Source organism: Callorhinus ursinus, unplaced genomic scaffold (genome assembly GCF_003265705.2).
Source record: "Callorhinus ursinus isolate GAN/ISIS: 27379988/994484 unplaced genomic scaffold, GSC_fseal_2.0 scaffold14, whole genome shotgun sequence".
NCBI classification, from domain to species: Eukaryota; Metazoa; Chordata; class Mammalia; order Carnivora; family Otariidae; genus Callorhinus; species Callorhinus ursinus.
This window is the reverse complement of record NW_027397076.1, coordinates 37553191-37573226: the sequence shown is the minus strand read 5'-3', so window position 1 is coordinate 37573226 and position 20036 is coordinate 37553191. Positions and strand designations below refer to the sequence as shown.

General features: G+C 41.2%; 1 protein-coding gene across 4 annotated transcripts in view; it reads right to left on the bottom strand.

The window, feature by feature from the left end:
* The window catches only part of GRIP1 (glutamate receptor interacting protein 1), a 661959-nt gene that overhangs the window by 479653 nt on the left and 162270 nt on the right, over positions 1-20036 (bottom strand). The window lies entirely within an intron of this gene.

Here is a 20036-nt window from a genome sequence, read left to right as displayed (position 1 = left end):
CATGATGAAGATTAACACTGATAAAACCAGGATGTAATGATGTTAAAGAACCTCCTTATTAGTCTGAGTGACAGAGAAAGATGACACAGGGTTCAGCGGTGATACACCTGTAACTAGATACTATTATCTGCTCTGTACCTGAGAATGACACCAGGGAATTTAAAATTAGAAAAGCAGGCAGAGAGAAAAAATTTTAAATGCAAATAATTCAGATGATTTTAACTGGAATATGAATAAGTTTATTATACGTGTTAATGGCTTGACCATCTTTAGATCTGAAAAATAAATTATCCGACTAAAGATAAATTTTAGTAGGAGGGCAGGGAATGCAAGAGGGTAACAGAAGTGCCACGCCTAGAAAGAACTGCGTCAGTGTGGGAATTGGAACTAAGACTGTGGATCTTTCGTCTTGTAGGATTACCAGTGGATGCTCAATGACTTTATGATGTTTCTTAGAGACTTCAGTAACAGCACAGAGAACATACAGATTTCAAGGGGAAATGGGGAAACAAGTAAAATGTTGCTATATTTTAATGTTGCTCTAAAAACTACATAGTTGGTTTTCTAGCAGCTATTTCATGATTGTTGTAAGGTGCCTAGAAGTCAATGCACACTTTGATGAAGAGTTTGTTTTAATGGAATAAAAGTTGATGGATCTCAAAGCAAGGTAAAGCTTTTTTATTTCTGCATAAAGGTTGAGTCTGTGTTTTGGAAAGCAACTGGCAAGAGTCCCAATCTTTTTTTTTTTTTTTTTGAGATAATGTCAATGATGATTCAAAATTATACAAGGCTTCCCATAACCTTACTAAGAAATAGGCTGCAGTTATGATTCACTGGTCCAGAACTGCTCAAGGACTTAATGCAAATTTTGTGTATCAAGGACCTGGCAGGACTGTCAGTCCTAGAAAAGTGTTCATATCTGAGTGGTCACAAAACCTTCAGCATATGCTTCTAGGAGACTGGGAAGGTGGAGGAGATGAGATGAGGACCCTCATTGGAAAATATACCCAAGGTGAACTCTTCACCATGGATGTGGAGAAGGAATTAGAAGCTTCCTGAGAAAGAGGGAGTGACAAGAGCAGAATATAATCCACCTCCAGTGGGAAACAGTCCAGTTCAAACTACATGGGGCGGGTTGTGGTCTCCCTCCTAGTAGATGAGCAGAGAAACTACAGCTCAGACGATAAAAGTCAAGGACCTGGGAAGGCTCAGGCCATTCTGGCACAAATCTGTGGCATCATCAAGGGCAGTGGCACACACTGGCTGTGAGGCTCAAATCTCAGTCACAATGGCAAAAAGTTGTGCTAGGATCAGCAATGGGTAGAAGACTGGATCCAGAGATGATAGTAGAGTTGGCAACAGAGTAGTGACAGGCTGGGAGTCTGGCACTTCTGAAAGCTGCTCCCTTGCACAGCCCAGAAGGGATGGGTAGGAGCTGCATCACCAACCCTACGCCAGCCCCAGCACCATCGTCTCTCATGCGGATGGTCTCCTTGCTGCCCCCTTGTTCCTTCAGTGTTGAATCAACGTAATTGCCAGGGAGACCCTTTTTTAACTTTAGTTAGAAATAATTTTAGACTCACAAGAAAGTGGCACAAACAGTACAGGGAGACTGTGTACCCTCCACCCAGGTCTCTCAATAATAACATCTTACATATCCATAGTATATTATATCAAACGAGAGAGGTTGCTGACATGGGTGCAATGATATTAATTCAACTACAAACCTCATGAGAATTTCACCACTTTCTTCATTTTTTACTATAGAGTTCTATGAAATACTATCACATGTACAGATGTGTGCAAACACCATCACAATTGGGATACAAAACTGCTTCTTCACCACAGAGACACTCCCTGTGCTACTGTTTATGGTCACGGCCAACCCCAAACCTCACCCCCAACAACCACTCACCTGTTCTCCATCTCCATAATTTTGCCGTTTTGAACATGTCATATAAATGGAATTATATGGTATAAAGCCTTCTGAGGTTAGCTTTTTTGAGTAATGTCCTTGAGCTCCATCCAAGCTGTTTTAGGTGTGTTGAATTGTTCTTTCTTTTTAATCTTGAGTAGTGTTTCACAGTCTGGATGTACCAAAGTTTGTTTTTCCATTCACCCGTCAAGCAATGAGTGACACTGAGACTGTTTCCAATTTTCGACTTTTACAAATAAAGCTACTGTGAACATTAATGCATAGGATTTTGTGCAAACATAAGCTCCCATTTGTCTGGGATAAAGACTCAGGAGTGTGAATGCAGGGGTATATGATGAAGTATATGTTGAACTGCACTGGGCATCGCCAAACTATTTTGAGGATCATTTTAAATGACAGGTCATGTTATAGCACTTCTTGCTCAAAACCCTCTGGTGGCTTCTTGTCTTACTCCAATAAAAGCCAAAGCCCGTTCACTCACCTGACCTTACACAATCTGCACCCCCTGCTTACCTCTCTAACCTCACCTCTCATTACTTAGGACTACTTGTTCGTTCAGCTCTGGCCACACCAGTCTCCTTTCTATCCAACTTACCAATCAAGCCACTCCCAACTCAGGGCCTTTATATCTGGCTGTCCTCTCAACCTGAACTACTCATCCCTCAGAAGAAGTCCTCGTGCCTTGCTTCCTCATTTCTAGGGCCCAGTCTTTAAAATTATAGTACCTCCTTTTCCTGCTTTATTTTATCCAGAGAGGAGACTTTCAAGATTCTTTTTCCAGGCTTTCCTGTGAATGTCCGTTGAAGCTCCTGGAGAAAAACCATTAAGAGAGCGTGTACTCCCCCAATTTCTGCCATCCCTCAAAGGAGGAGTTCGAGGAAATATGTGACCTTGCAGTTTAATGCGCTTTTTAATTGTTTTCACTATGAGGACTGGCACGATGTTCTTTCCAGCTGTCTACAAGCCAGAAGGAAAGCCAAGTTCTCCTGTATCCTACAGTGTCCTGTGATCATGGGCCCTGCCGCTTTTCCCCGTCCTTCACCTTCCCAGGTCCTCATACTCCAGGCCTTTCCTGGTTCCTGAGCTCAGCATGCAAGTGGCCAGATTTAGATCAGAAGACACAATGGCCTCTCAGACAGACCTGGTAATTTCACTATACTGTCAGACCTCGCAAGGGACAACCAGCATGCAACCATGAAGCCTCCCAGTAGTAATTTTTCTAGCGACTATGATAATTTTTTCCCCCGTGACTATGGTTATATACTGACCAATAAGCAAGGCTCCCACTGGGACTGGAACCCTAGCCACTGGGCTTAGATCCTGCACCCTACGTAACCCCTTCCCTCCCTTCAGGGTCCTGCTGCTCTCCTGAAGCCCATGGCTTTGATTCTACTGGGAAGGAACAGAGTCTTCACATGTGGCTCTGCCGTGCCTGATTGTGCCCTCAGTGCTCTCCCTGGAGCCCGCCGTGCACTTCGGCTGCCAGACGATGGGCTTCCGGGACCACAGACTGCCTAAACACATGCATTCTGTGCATGCACCTTCCGACTGCTCAGATGCCCGCACAGCAGGCAGTTGTCACAGCCTCATTTGGTCTGAATCCATTGTCTCTCCTGTTTCTGCCTGAGACCTGTATGTCTCAAGCTCCCTGCATGCTCTACTGAGCACCATTAATAAGCCAAAATGAGATTCAATTATCAACCACTGATAATCCAAAGCTCAAGGATCTGTCCTCAAAGGGAGTGGTAGCCGCAGACCTGCCACTACCTCCCATGGTTAATGTAAGTGGGCTACTGGTTTCCTTGCACATTCATGTTCATTTATCAGAAAGAAGGTACCCTGTACAAGGTACATCTTATAGTACCCTGTGGTTCCTATTGTGTGTCTTAATTACAACGTTAATAGTCCTTTGTTGCTAGTTTAGCCCAAAGAATAAATGTATTTAAAACTCGAACTGACTATAGTCAATTTCTGCCATCTAATGGGAAAGTCAAAATCCAGATCACTGAAAATAATGTGTTTTGTCCTCTGATCTTTTCCACGGTCAGGAACTGAGCAGAGGTGAAGAGATGGGGCGAAGAAGGGAGAGACAGGCTGAAACTCCAAAGTCATTGCCAGTTCTCCTATACTGATAGAGACTCAGTGGCCACTCTGCTGAGTGAAATGGTAATGAACCCCTTAGACAGACACGGAGCTGAAGAGTGGGCTGTGTGGCTACAGACAACGCTGCATAAAAAGTGAGAAAAACGGAATTTGAAGTGTAGAGAGAACTGGAGTGTGGTGAGGCCGAGCAAGATTCTAGAGCCTCTGACGAGGGTGACCGCTGAGAAAGTTGTGTGGGATGGAGTGGCTGAGGGACATTTAGGGAAAGGAATGTCTAAATTCAATCCTAGGTTATTTGTGTTGTGATGATGGAACTGCCAACTCTCTCCTCTTGCCCCCAAACATTCAATAAAGTCTGTTACACCTAAAAACGCCTTGTATGAGGAATCAGGGAAATCTAGAGGTGAAAAGCCAGGTATAGGTTAACGTGGAGCAGAGGGAAGAAAATGTCCAGGGAGACCAAGACTTCACTGGGAACTAAACCTCAAACCCAGAAGTGACTGGGAGAATATTACCTCTCAGGAATGTGTCTTCCCCACCCGAGAAAAAAGTCTTTGGTGGGCCTGGATTCCCCACAACATACAGAAGAGACCGCTTAAGGCAGTATTTTGTGAATCCCAGCAAAAGAAGGCTCCTACAGGGTCATCTGGGACATTTGTTTGCATGTGTATGGACACCCCTTCTCAAACAGGCAATAAGGTGAAGTTCTGGTGACATAAAGAAAGGCGGGAAGGGGTTAAAAGACTGCCAGGAAGAACAGCTTTGGCAGACTGAAGACTAAGTCCAGCGACTGTTTTTAGAATCAGGAGAGTTCCAAGTTAACCAGCCATAATAAATTCTGTCTTCTAAGTGTCATGAAACAAGGATTAGGAAGGTAGCTTGGCAGTTTTCTGGTTCCAGAATTTCAAAAACATTCCCACGATAAAGGAACAAATAATTAGAATGTGTCAGGACATTTTTCAAACACTTCCAAATGACTGTTTCCCCAGCTGCTCAAACGGAGAGGCAAGAGAGCACGGAGGGAGGCTCAGTGTGCAGGCTCAAGAGCCTACAACCTGTATTCTCTGTCTCCGTATTCTTTGTTTTATTCTTATCTATAAAATGGGAACAATAATCATTAGGACAAATTCATGGTGCCGTTGGGAAGATGACATGAATTAATGCACATAAAGCACACAGATGGACACCTGGTACCTAGAAGACACTCAATAGGTATTTGCTCTCTTTATTACGTAAAGGAAACGGCTCACTGAAAGTACTCCAAAGCCCTGCCCTCAGAGCTAGGAACCACGCTCTGCAACTGAGCGAGAAAAATTAGGATCCCGGTCTAAGACTCTTGGAGGTCGAGGCCCAGCAACTTCGGGAGTTTCTGCCACTTCTTTAATTCGCCTCTGGCAATGCAGAAAACTGACACTAGTTTTGCATCTGCACATGCTTAAATATCATTTAGGTAAGAAAAATCTATTCTGTTCCACTGATTACGACCCAGAGACTATAGCCAAGGCAGGTAATCAGCAGCTTCGGAACACTCGCCTCAAAGACCAACATACAAATGAAAGGGAGGGCGTCGGTGAAGATGGCCAGTGAGGCCAAAGACACCAGTGCTTCCGAGACACAGAGATCTTTACCAGGAGTTGACAAAGCGACAATAACCCTGGTAGCATGAACAGATCCTGTACGGCAAAACAGGGGAAATGAATACTGAGCCTCAGGCATGTAGTGCTCATTTTAGGCCAGCGATTCTTTTTGAGACTTATAATTCCTAATTTTCTTGACACTGATTTTGAAATACCTTTCTTCTATTGCTTTGTTCACGGTGTAAGTATGAATCCGAACACATACATACATACATCAGTTACGGCTTTGTAAAGCCAAGTAGTAATAATCACCTGCTACAAAATGCTAGGATCCATTTTTCTATAAAAGCCAAATCCTTGCAAAACAAAGAAAAATAATCAAAACTGACAAGAACACATTGGCTAACCCCTTGAGCTGTAAAATCTCAAAGAAATGATAGTTCAGAAGTTAAGGGGGGGGAAATCATGTTTATTTATCACCTTTATCACCTAAATGCTTGTCCAAATACTATATTCCATAATGCCCACAAATTCTGCAAAATGGAGGAACTTTAAAGTCCATCTTATGCATGTCAGCTAAGGCAAGAACTGAGATTCAAAACCAGGTCTGAGTTCAGAGCCTGTGCCCCGTGCAGCACATTAACATCTTGAGACAGGTCCCCCTCCCACCTCAATAACTTTATAGTTTGTGACATTTTTTTCCTTTAATGATGCTCACTTTCAAGAGATGCTTCCTAATACTTAATCTAAATCCCTCTCTTCTCCTCTATTTTAAACAATTCCTTTTATTTATGTTCTCTGTGGGGAGAGAGTGTGTGGGTCAGCAACCCCTTTAATAACAGTTCTTTAACAATTATTAAATCACCTCTCCTCCAGGCTAAATGCATTCGACTCCTTCAACCTTGTGCTGAAGTCCCGATTTTTTGATAATTGCTTCTGTTCTTCGCTGGACCTCTTGCAGGCTCTTGATGTTGCCTCCCAAATGCATATATATTACATATATACCCCAATCCTATAATGAAGTCTATGACAAGTAAGGCCAACTTAATCCTCCCTCCACCCCTGTTCTTTGATATGAGAGACAGAGAGGGAGGGAGGGAGGGAGGGAGGGAGGGAGGGAGGGAGGGAGGGAGAGAGAGAGAGACTCATAATTTTAATAAAAGCTTTCTTGTTAGGATATTCATTACCGACTACAATCCATTATCATCACAGATTTCTTTTTATGATGCTCTTTCCTAGGCCAGCTTGTGCCCAATGTAGTGTGTTTATTATCAACAATAATAATCTACCTTGAAATTACTCTCTACAAGCATGCCAAGCGCTTCAGTGCCTAGAGGGGTAACAGACTGGGCTTACAGGGATTGGGCTGCTTCTCAGGGAAGTTAATGTGGGGCCTCAGCACCAACCATCCTGACAGCAGCGGGAGGAGACAGCAAGATGACACACCATGCATGTGACAGCATCATCCCTTCCCCAGGCGCACGTGGCATAGAAAGGCATCAGGTCGTCTTGTTTCTCCACGTTGCGTCCCTGTCCCTCCCTCCGTGTTTGTGCCCGAGTAACTGGCTCCACCTTCCCAACTTATGTCCATCCTGCTTGTTTGTGAGGTTTTATTTTCTATTCACCAAATAACTCCTTTAACTTGCCCCGGGCTGAATCGGACCTCTGTTCTCTTTGACATCGGCCATCCCACAGGAAGCTGCAGGAAGGCAGACCCCAGATACGGAAAGGCATAAAGTGGGCCGTCTCCTCCACTAGTCCATGAAGCACTCACGCAGGGAAGACACACTCGACCTCCTGGAGACATCATTTCCCGCCCCATGTGAGACTCTAACCCTGTCCAGCTACAAGGTAGATTCTAGACATCGATGGCTCAGGCATCCCAACAACTGCCCTGTCCTGCACACCCCACCCCACAACTCCTTTGTAGTCTCAGTGTCTCTTTGAAATCTCTGTGTTCCCAGGAGAACAAAGGAAGGAACAGCAGAAATTGCTGCGCACACGTTCTTGGGCAGGACTGGCCTGGGTACGTGATTTTCAGACGGGCACTTCCTGTCTGAAAACATCCTCTTGAACGCTAGTAGAGAGTAGAAACAGAGGGGAGGCGAGTTAGGAGAAGAGAAGAGGTTGGTGCAGTGCGACCTGATGTTTCTGCATTACACCTTGGGAGAAGCTAGAGAAAACCATATCAGGTATGACTAGGTTTGTCCGCATAGAACAGAGACCCCCAAATCTGTGACTTAAAGGAGACGAAATTTGATTTCCAGTTCAGATGAAAGAAATGAAGTGGGCAGTATTATGCTGCCACGTCAGCTCCAAGTCACCCACAACGCTGAACCCTATCTTTCTATGTGGCTTTTATCCTTGAGGCCCAAGGTGGCTGTGGAGCTCCAGATACTGCATTTCAGGCAGAAAGAGGAGGGAAAAAGGAAGAACCAAAAAGATGTGCCTCTCCCTAGGTTGGTTGAGTCAGTCTGCTGTATAGTCTTCCTGAAAGCCCACCCAGTGCCTTCAGCTTAATCTCACGGACCACACAAGGGAAGCTGGGAAATAAGGTGTTTATCTGGGCCTATTGCCAGCTGGGGGGCGGGGGGAGGGAAACAGGTTTCTGGGAGTCAAAGTAGAATGGATATTGGGTAGATAACTAGCAGTTTCTAAAAGCTAAGACAAAATACTTTTGGTCTTGGTTCTCAAACCCTGCATGTTTTTTCTTAAAGCAGGGAGGACATGCCCTACCATTTCCCCAACACCCACACTTTGCCCAGAGCACTGGAGAGACTCAGGATGAAAACAGACCAGGATATTTAAATCTGTCGCATGGAAATTTGTCACTCGTATCTTTTAGATCATTTTTTAACTTTAAAATGAATGGAAATCTTGGTTATGTAAGTAAAATAACAGAACTTTATCATATCAGAGGGAGCTATTCAAATTGAAATGTACAGCTTTGTTTTGAAAACAAAAAACATCCATTAGAGGGGGAGTTAGTTCAACAAAAGAAAGAACGAAACCAGTAAACATCTGCAATTTCACATGATGAGGGAAAATAATATAAAGCTCAGTTATTTTAAGCCATGGTGGGGGGGGAATGAAAGCAAAATGGAGCCTAAGACTTGTCATTCTTGCTGACAATGAGGAATGGCTTCATTCAACCCTGTGTATGACACATCTGGTGGAAAGGGGGAGGTCCTATGTGTTTCACCTGGTGATCCTTATGCTTCCTGAGACCCTGTGAATTACAGTAAACATAATCTCTCCACGGAAAAATCGGGTTTTATGGGTGACAGGGAAGTCAAGCTATGGGATAGCTTCACAAAGGTAAGATGATGCACATTTAAGAGACTGCTTTTAGGGTAAAGAATAAAAGCACTGGAACTCAGGGTTATTTCAGGACAGCTGGGATGTATGCTAGACTTAATAAATCTGGACTGACCTTTAAAATCAGCAACTGAGACTCTTTCCCTGGAGCAATAATTACCCTGCCAATAACACCTAAACCACAGGTCCAAGCCTCATTGTTGGCCTAAGGGAAAGCCAGTATCTGACAAGAGACAGGGAGCAACAGGAAGGCAGAGACCTTCTTATTTCTTTGGTACCTTATCACTACAGTAATGAACCGAAGGTCCAAATAATGTTCCGCACTTGTATTGTCCTGCTTGGGGATCACTGCTATGCATAAAGTCTCCTCAAGACTGTAGTGCGTCCAACACCAAAAATAAGTATTTCTTCCTGAGATAAACCTCCTGAGCATGTGCATATGTAGGGAAAACATGAGATTTAGAGCCAAAAATACCTGGTTGGCAATCCAAGATCTATGACTGGCTGGTCAAGAGTAACATTAGGAAAGCAATTAACATTTTTCACATGCAAAACTGGGGAGCCAGTTCTTTATCTCCTTACAACGATGCTGCAATGATTTAATGAGATAATACAGAATAAGCATCCACCAGACACTGAATAGGTATTCAACAAATGTTGGAATCTTTCCCTCTCTCCCATCTCCCGATCCCATCCCTTTACCCCTCTCAACAACTCCTTGTTTTGGATTTAAGTTCACCTATTTAGCACAATTTGATCATAATAATGGATCGTGAGGTTAAATGAGGATGCCAATAACAGTAAAGCCATAGACAAAAACTTCTCCCCCGCAATGTGACATTAGGCACAGACCTCCAAGAACTAGCTGACCTGAGCAATGATTTTGGCAAGGACTCTAGGAAGGTACAGGGATATGGGAAGGTCACCTAAACAGACTCCCAGACATCATTCAGGGATCTTCATCCTACGCCCAGTCCTTTGCTGCAGGACTAGGCCACAACATGTAAAAACTGCCAGTCCCACATTTATCAGCCAAAGTTAAAGTCACAAGGTAAGGCTATTTGGGGATGCTCAAAGGAGATGTAGGCAGAAAGTGAGAGTGAACTGGAGTTTTTTGCACCAATGACCTAACGTAGGAATAGTGACAGTCTTCTGGGAAAATTCATTTGGAAATCATTTAATATATTTGGATATTGACACAGAAATAGTGTTGGTGTTTTAAGAGTTTATACATCAAAATGAAATACACAGACCCTAAATGTATATTGTTTTTACTGCTTTTGAATTATTTAATAGTAAAGATACATGTTCTGTCTGAATTGCTCATTTCTTCAATGCTCACAATCGAGCACTATGGAAAGCTTCCTGTCTATGTGAAAAATTAATTGCTAAATTTTATTTTTCGAGCCACGAAGTTCTGATCTGTTCACCTTTAAATACTCATGATTTATACAAATAACTAAGTTATTTTTCAGAGGAAATGCAAGAGAAAAGTATAGAATTAAATAACTGGCTAAAATCTGAAATGAGACCAAAATACTCATTAAAAGCCTTTCTTGTTAATTCACACTTAATGACTGGGAAGTCCTTTGCCTATTACTATGCTATGCAAATGAACAAAGGAAAAAAGCATGAAAAAAAATTAAGAGCACCATACCACAATCCATAGTTACTGTTTGTCTTGACAATTCTAGTTCTATTTTAATTATTCATTATAGTACTTTATGGCAGAGTGTAAATGTGCTACGATTTATTTCTTTAAGTTAAAAAGTATATGTACTGCAAACCTCAGGAGTGTTTTTTCCCATTAAATGTTTTCTATAATCAGGAAAGAGACTGGCTTTCTAAAAAACTTCCAAGGTTATTTAGTGACAGAGCAGAATAAATTATGCTCTACTCTTCACCTACTTCTACAATTTAGAGATTTTAAAGATAAAGATGCTTTATTTAAAAAAAAAGTCTGAGAAAATATGTATTGTGGGCCTCATTTAACGAAATTCTTGGGGTTAAAGTTTTAGTTTTTCCATGTTTCTCCTTGAAGGGGAGGTGAGGAAGAAAACCATAGAAAACAAGTAATCAAAGAGAGATTCTAGGGAATACTAAAGTTTCTCTTTAAAGTCTATTTATTGAACTTAAATCAACATAGACAGGAAGGCTTAAATCTATAGATTTCTTTTTCTTTCCCAAAGTAAGGAGGAGAATGTGGATAATAGACAATAATGAGTTATGGATCAATGATAATTAGATAGCACCAAGCATGCCTGTTGTTGCCACACTCAAGGATACAGTTTATGGACTGTTGCTTTTCCCTGGGTGACAGGAGGAAAGGTGGGATGTGAAACTCTTCTCTACTTTTACTCAGTCAAGCAAACAGTTCTAATGATAGAGCCCCTAGACACAGTAGTTCCATGTTTCTACACCTGTTGACACTTCTTCTGCAAGAAGACAGAGGTTCTTCAAGAAAGTGACTTGATGTCTCTGCTATATAAAAAAAATTTTTTTAGGGGGTACTTAATAGAAGTACTTAATAAGTATTAAGAAGTACTTAATAGAAGGTTAATATCCTTTATCTAACAAATATATTTAGCCGGCCTATAGTTAACGTTTTTTGCTAAATAACGGACCTCCAGAAATGAACAGCAGAGGGGAAACATTTTTCTTCCTGCTATATAGGCTAGAGGGCACTGTGGTATAATCTTAATAGACATGTCTTCAACGTTTCTATAACGCAGACTTTTGCACATCAGTTATGGAACAAATATTTCAAACCACTGCATGGTGGTGCTGCCTGCTGGCCAAGACTTAAGTTTGGACGGTGGCACCATCTTGAAGTGAGCAGCAGGGCATATTTGAGTATTTCAGCAGATTTTCTCTTTTTCGTCATATGAAATAGCATAGAAAAATGGATGTCATGAAAAAGGTGGGTGCTAATGATAAGGAGCAAGGATCTCAGATGGAACACCAGTTGATCTGAGTGCTGACTGATGTTATGAATTAAAACAACAAAAACCAGGAACTATACAAAATGCTGGGAATTTAAATTCTAAGTCTGCACATAAAAGTATATCTAATTAAGGATTCTATCATCTATTTAGGTCTTTGTGTAAGGAAGCCCCACACCTTTAAATACAGAAATTAAAATGTAAAAGGTCATAAAGATGTAAAGTGTAAAATACTGTGTTTTTTTCATCTTTTTAATGGAAAAGCGAAAGAGAGGTTAGCAGGTGGACCACGTCTGCAGTGTAGTCGAGAATGGCAATGCCACCATGACAGTCCTAGATACAGCCAATGTCATGAGTCTCTATACCCGCTGACCCCGCAGAAGCGGTGATACCTCGAAAAGTGGGTAGCGGGGCTTGGTCGCCTGGGTGGCTCAGTCGCTAAGCGTCTGCCTTGGGCTCAGGTCATGATCCCGGGGTCCTGGGATCGAGCCCCACATCGGGCTCTCTGCTCCGCGGGAAGCCTGCTTCTCCCTCTCCCACTCCCCCTGCTTGTGTTCCTTCTTTCACTGAGTCTCTCTCTGTCAAATAAATAAAATCTTTAAAAAAAAAAAAAAAAGAAAAGTGGGTAGCATTTGGGTATTCGATGTTTCCAAAATGGCCATATGAAATGGTATTTGAAAATGGGGGCTCTCTCATTTTTTCTTTTGAATTCTAATTGATATTGCCTGCTACTCAGTTACCAGGATTTTATGCTAAAGGACCAAGAGTGGGCCAAGCTGCTTTGTTGCACTGTAAAAAAAAAAAAAAAAAAAAAGTTCTCTGCAGGAAGCCTCTGCTCCAAGCGCCACACTTTCCACCTGTGGATGTTTGTGTTTGTGAGGTCTGAGTGCCTAGATACAGAGATGGTAGATGCCACAGAAAGACACAGGTAGGCAGCGTTGCAAAGCAGAAAGTCCCGGGGGACGATGCCGAGAAACAGACAAGAGGGACTCTGCTAAGACAACTTTAGCTCTGTTGTTGGTGGTGCACAGTTGATTAGAAGGTCTTCTTATAGCTTTTATTAATTATATGTGCTATTATATAGTCATTCTGAAGTAATGGACTAAGTTTAGAGGGCTCTTGGGAATGCTCACGCATGTTTCCACAGGATTTCTGAGGTGTTAAACATTTTGTCAATCTTGACAAGTTATCTTAATAACCATAGTGTTTGGATTTCTATCACAATGCATCACCATAAAGATATTCTTTAGTAGCTTTCAGACACTTTAGAGGGACATTTTCTTCACAGAATTTGGGATGAGATACTATCAGTGAAAAGGCAGTCAGTCCTCAACGTGTAAAATAAAATAAGAATGTACTAAATCATAAAAAAAGAAAAGAAAAAATTCAATGGGGAATCTCACTGGAGTATCTTGGTACTCAATATGAATAACAATCTTAAATTCAAAGATGAAACATATACAATTTAAAATCAAGGTACAAAGAGACCAGATTCCCCATTTTTATTTTGTTTTTTCTCCAGCACAGCTCTTCTTTCTTACTCTCAGTCATGATGATTACCAGTATGTGGGATGAACGCAGTGCAGCGTCACTGGCACCAGAAGGCAGGATTCTGGCCTCTCAAGCACATGCACTCTGGGACCAGGTCCTCCCTCAAGGCACCAGGCTGTTGCTGGGTAAAGCAGGAAGGGCAAAGAGAAGGCACAGACTGCAAATAACCAAAGTAGGAGCAAGTTAACGGCAAATTAATTTGGTGTTTACTGAGCACCTCCTAGGCTGGGCCATGCTAGGGGTTAGAAATCTATATATTAGGACATAGTTTTTGTCTATCAAAAGCTCCTAGTTGATTTTTCCCTTAACTTTTTCATTTTGAGATAATTTTTTATTTCGAGAAGAGTCAAGAATTGTACAGAGTCCCCATACACCTTTCACCCCGCTCGTTCTAATGTGAATATCTTGCATAATCTTCATGCCAGTTATAAAAACTAAAAAACTGACCCTGGTAGAATCCTACTGACTAACCTACACACTTTATTTGTATCTCACCAGTATTTCCACCACTGTCTGTCTGTTCCAGGATCCATTATAGGATCCCCACAGCATTCAGTTGTCATGGCTCGTGAGTCTCCCGCAATCTCTGACAGCTCTCAGCCTTTCCTTGTCTGACATTTGACTTCTGAACAATCATAATGGAAAGTGTAAGTTCCATGAGGGAACTATGTTTTTGCCTGGGGAGGAAGAGGCTTCATAGAAAGATGACATTTGAACTGGGTCTGGAAAAATGAAGTGGGGCTCTGCCGATTTATTATTATATCTCATCTGTTCAATTCAACATATATTTATAGTCATGGGAAGAATAGTAGGCATTGTGAATGTAGCCTCCAACAAGACAAAAATGGTCTCTGCTCCTGTGCATTTTATGGGGTATTAAACAGGTCTTGACAAGTGTTTACAAAGTTACAAAGTTACAAAGAAGAGGTAAGGAGGGCTGGGTAACGTTCCCCAAATGGATTGCACTTCATCTATGAGGTGAGGGGAGATTCCCTGGAGGAAACAGCAGAAAACTGAGATCTAACAAGGAGTTAGTCGGGTGAAGGGAGGACGAGAGTGTTCAGAAAGGGGGAACAGCATCTGCAGATGCCTAGAGTCAAGAGCACTTGGCAGATTGTGGTAACTTCAAATGCTGCATCATTGGAACATATGATGGAAGGGGGTGGTGTGAAGAAAAGAGACTAAATGAGTTGGAGAGAGAGCGGAACTGCCAGTTGTATATAAGATGAGAAACTTCAAGTAAAAGCAAAGCAATAAAAGAAGACATGGGCAGAAAAGTAAAATAGAGTGAGATTCTGACAACAAATGCATAACAATAAGTTCAATTCATTTTCTGAGTTATTTGGGAAAAGGATGGCTGGAGCAAAGAGAAGGGAGAAGGGTCATGCCATTATAAGAACATATACAAAGCATCAAGAGGTACCTGAAGACAAGAAAGATGCTGGATTGCCCTTCAAAATGATGAAGGTTAGGACATCAGCAAATTAGGGTACCAACAGTAAGAAATAAAATTTTGAAAAATAAAGAGATGCATTGTTTTCCCAAAAAGCATCAACATGGAAATTGTAAGAACTCTGTTAGGGGCCCCTGGGTGGCTTGGTCGGTTAAGCATCTGCCTTCGGCTCAGGTCGTGATCCCAGGGTCCTGGGATCGAGCCCCACATCGGGCTCCCTGCTCAGCGGGGAGTCTGCTTCTCCCTCCCCTCTGCCCCCCCGCCTGCTCATGCTCTCTCCAGCTCACTCTCTCTCAAATAAATAAATAAATAAATAAATAAATAAATAAATAAAATCTTCAAAGAACAAAACAAAACAAAACTCTGTTCGACTTTTAAACATATAAACACTATAAGAAACAGTGTTATGCCTTGAAACTCCCCTCCAGGGAGTCTGTCTATGAGGCAAAGAGTGAGGTAAGAGTGCACTGAATGCAGGATGGAGGAGCTGTTTTTATGGAGGGCAGTGTGTTCGTAGGCCAAAGAGAAGGACCTGAAGAGTCTTGCTGGAAAAGGTCTGTACATCTGCAGGGCCCTCTAGTTGAAGAGAGCTGTGAAAACCTTCAGCCATGAAAATGCCTTTCTCGTGGGTGTAGGAGAAGTGGATGCAAGATGTCTGCCCAAACACTGACCACCTCGGAGGACTTCTGCCTCCAAAACAACCCCAGATTTAAGAGGAAACAAGGGAAGCCTACTATGCCGGGTCTGGAAAAATGAAGTGGGACTTTGCCAATTTATTATTATATCTCATCTGTTCAATTCAACATATATTTATAGCCATGGGAAGAATAGTAGACATTGTGAATGTAGCCTCCAACGAGACAAAAATGGTCTCTGCCTCAGACAGTCAAGGGTGTCTCTGCCCCACACAGGGTCACTCTGCCCCACAACAGAGGTGCTAACTTAGCCTAGCACTAAATACCCCCCTTCCTTTTTAGCACATTCCTTGATGTTTTCACCATTTTCCTGTCTTTTATTTATTTTTTTGCTAATACTGTTCACTGTCTTATTTAAAAAATTTCTTTGCTAACAACGTTTTTTAGTCTTCTTTATCTCATTCCTTTTCTCTGCCCTTGTTATCATCCACTTTCTTTGTTTTACTATTTTGCCCTGTTAGCACGTTATGATGCATTAGCTTCTGGTACTTCTGTCCTCCACCTCAAATGGCCTCTCCAACACCAGCCACCAGACCCTTCCAATATTCTTCTCTACGAAGTCTGAGAGAAGGTCATCTGCTGAGGGACGGGGAGGCGACATGGAGCACACAGCTTGCAGTGAATGCTAAAATCAAGAATGGTTCCGACAAATAGGTTACTTACCTGTTTGGTACTGATAAGGATTTTGAAAATTGTTCCATACGCAAAACTAGTTTCAACCTAAAACCTGCTTACAGAACATTTCAATGAGGGTATTTTATCGTCAGCTCACAAGGTCATTTTAAGGCTTCTTATCATCCCCAACCTTGTTGCTGGTAACCCACTATGTCTTTTACTTCTTTCCTACTTAAAGCCAACCAGGAGTTGCTGAATGCCTACTGAATTCATTCCTCTGGTCACCCAAGTGCTTCAGCAGCACTGACTCCTCATATATTTCAAATATACGTGAAAGCTGCTATACTGGAGGTGGGTGCATGGGAACAAGGTTTATGATGTTCTTGCAAACATCTGGCTCCCCGTTCCTCTTAAGCCCTTCCTCTACCTCCTCCTTCTCTTTATCCCACACTAGTTCTCTTCTAATATATCTAAAATCACCATCTCTAGCTAGCTGGCCAAACACAATAAAACAGCCCCAAGTTATTTCCATAATCATGTCAAAGCTCCTAAAAATAGGATCGAAGATTTTCTATAAACTGAGAGCATCAAAAGTATCTCATTCCCATCACTTCAATTTCTTACTTCATCTAAGCAAATCATATGCAATCATATCCTATCTCTGGTCAATGCATTTAATCAAAGTGTTAATTTAATGGATGCTCAAGGTTGAAAAGCACTGTCATAGGATGATTAGTATAGGTAGTACATGGAATTCCACACATAGAAGCGCTTGGATGATGAATATCCTTTGCTGGGAAGTAACATGAAGGCCATGAACCCATCTCTCTTCTTGCCATTCATTCTCCCCCTTTCCTCTGTTTCCTTGACCAGTTTGCTGACAGAGCTCATCACTAGCATGACTACTCAGTTCTCACCCTCTCTCTGGGTAAGTGCAAAGGAGGTAGCAGGGCTGTGGCCATTATGACACCTGTTTCCATCTGCAGGGTTGGGTCATCCCTTTCCTTTATCTTCTTGGCTTCTATGAAATGTAATTTCATGTCTGAGTAATGACAATGAGCTTACCAAGCTCCCAGTTCATCCACAGCCAGAGTCAGGAGCCAGAACATGGAAGACATGATATTCCCACCCAAAAATGTATGGAAACCAAAAGCCCACAGCAAAAATGTATAAGCAAGAACTGGGGAATGTGTTCCAGCTTAAAAACTTAAGAAATTGTGTCTGGAGGTAAATACAAGCATATACCTCTTCTATTTAGCATCTGGCTCTTTACCTCAGAAAACATTTTGAGGACAAGAAAAAGCTTAAAAATGAAACACAGAAAACTTGAAATAAAGGGATTAAGAATCAAAGAACTAGAGGTCAAACAGTAAACTAGAGAAGTCTTCTAAGTTCAAGTTTGTACATCAAACTTGATGGTTTGGCTCTGAACTTGAATTCTTCAGAGGTGCTTTAAGGGCAGGTCTCCAGGCCCTACCACTTAACCAGAACAGATCCAGTTTTTATCTCTTTCACACACTAGATCTCTATGTTAGACTTCAATTTGAAGGACAGGTTAAAAAAAAGTTTTAAAAATCATTATTTCAAACTACAGCCATTCAACAAACATTTGTTGAGCATCTACTATGTGCCAAGCAGTGAGCTTTGGGCTAGAGATACAAAAATGGTAATGCATGGTTGCTGCCTTCAGGGGGTTCTTCCTGGAGATGGGGAGACAGATAATGACACAAACACAGAGCAGAGTGTGATCAGGTGCTGACAGGGAGAAGAACAGGGAGCTTTGAGAGTCCATGAAACAGATGTTTTAACATTTGGAAATTGGCTTTGAAGCTCTGCTTAAACATATCCAATAATTCTACAAGGTAATTCTACAGGGTAGCCAATTCTATTTTTAACATTGTAATTATTAAAAATTTTTCTTTTTAGGGCTGAAATCTATGTTCTTGTGGCTTCAGTCCATTGGCTCTAGTTCTGTCTCTACATCTACATAGGCCATACCCATTAGCTTTTCCCAAAAGATTGCACTTTAAGATTTGAGTTCAGTCATCATCCCCTTCCCTGACTTTCTAGTCGCTAGGCATATAGCCTTTATTTATACCAATTTTATTATGGATTCATGTAATCAAGACAAAAAATGAGAGAATTTTTTGAGAACAGAGGATTGAAGGAATGGCTCCTTCTATGTGAGACCTTTGTTTTATTTGGGATAATTGTAAGAACAATCCTGTGTTCTCCTGGAATCAAGTAAATATATGTAAATGAAATTAGACAAAATAAAATACGACTACAGATCTTTAAAGCTCATTTTTCTTCACTATTAACATTGGAAACATTCTAGAGGGTGGCCAAAATCATACAGGACCATACATAAAAATGGCTAACTGATGTTATATAAGAATACATGATATGCTCGATGTGTTGTCCCTCATTAAAATGCATATTTCAGGGGTACCTGGGTGGCTCAGTAGGTTGGGTATCCAACTCTCAGTTTCAGCTGATTTCAGGTCATGATTTCATGGGTCGTGGGATCGAACCCCATCGGGCTCCAACCTCAGTGGGGAGTCTGCTTGAGGATTCTCTCCCTCTGCCTCCCCACCCCACCCCCGGGCTCTCTCTTTCTCTCTGACTCTCTCTCTAAATTAAATAAATTTTTAAAAAATAAAAATAAGAAACAAAGATAAAATGCATAGTTCAACATACTCTTCAAAACTGGAATGAACAGTGTACTAACAGTTGCCATCAGTACCTGCACAAACATCTAAGAAATGTTGCCTGAGATACAATACCTCTGATTTTCACTCACTAAACCTACACCTTTAGGATACTCTAGAAGTAATCAAGGAAGATTAATTTGAAAAATTAAAGTAATATTACCTACATTTCTAGATTTCATGGCCAGCATCTATTTTTCATTGTATTTTACTATTTCATTTATTAGTTACTTCTTAACTACCGAAACCTTTAGAAATTGTTGTGCTTAAGTATATTCCAAAATGTTTTATATACCTAATTTTATAAAGCATTTCAGCATTTCTTTTTTTATCACAATTTCTATATGAAGGAATTTTGCTATATAATGAATTAAGGAGCTTTGAAAGCCGGTGTGAAATCTAACACACAAAACATTTATCTCTATTAAAAAATTATCAGGGGCGCCTGGGTGGCTCAGTTGATTAAGCGACTGCCTTCAGCTCAGGTCATGATCCCGGAGTCCCGGGATCGAGTCCCGCATCGGGCTCCCTGGTTGGCGAGGAGCCTGCTTCTCCCTCTGACCCTCCCCCCTCTTATGTACTCTCTCTCTCTCATTCTCGCTCTCTCAAATAAATAAATCTTTAAAAATATTATCAGTTAAAATGATTTGAAGGTAAATTTTCTGAACACAGGCTTTGCATAAAAGGTGTGTTTCACTGTTAATATAAAATTTAATGAATACTATTTTAAAACTTGTAAGTAAGGAGATTTATTGCATGAAGTCAAATTTTTAAAATTCTCATTTTACATTTAAGACTTTGATTATAAAATGTTCACTGATGATTTTAAAAATCAATACCTGCCTCAATTAAATTTTTTTTCACAATACTTACTTAACTTTCCATACCATTTTTCCTTTCATGTGGATAAAAATAAAGAATACTGTAAATAGTAGTCTTTAAATAAAAAAAAAATTTAAGTACCACCTCCTTCCAAAGGGAATTGATGCAATATACATATATATAAGCCTATTTTTTCTTATTTATTTTTTTATAAGCCTGTTTTTTTTAAAGAAAAACATATGCAGATATTACTATAGTGTATATTAAATTTGACTTTGATCTTCCTAGCAGCCTAGGCAAAAAGGAAAACCTG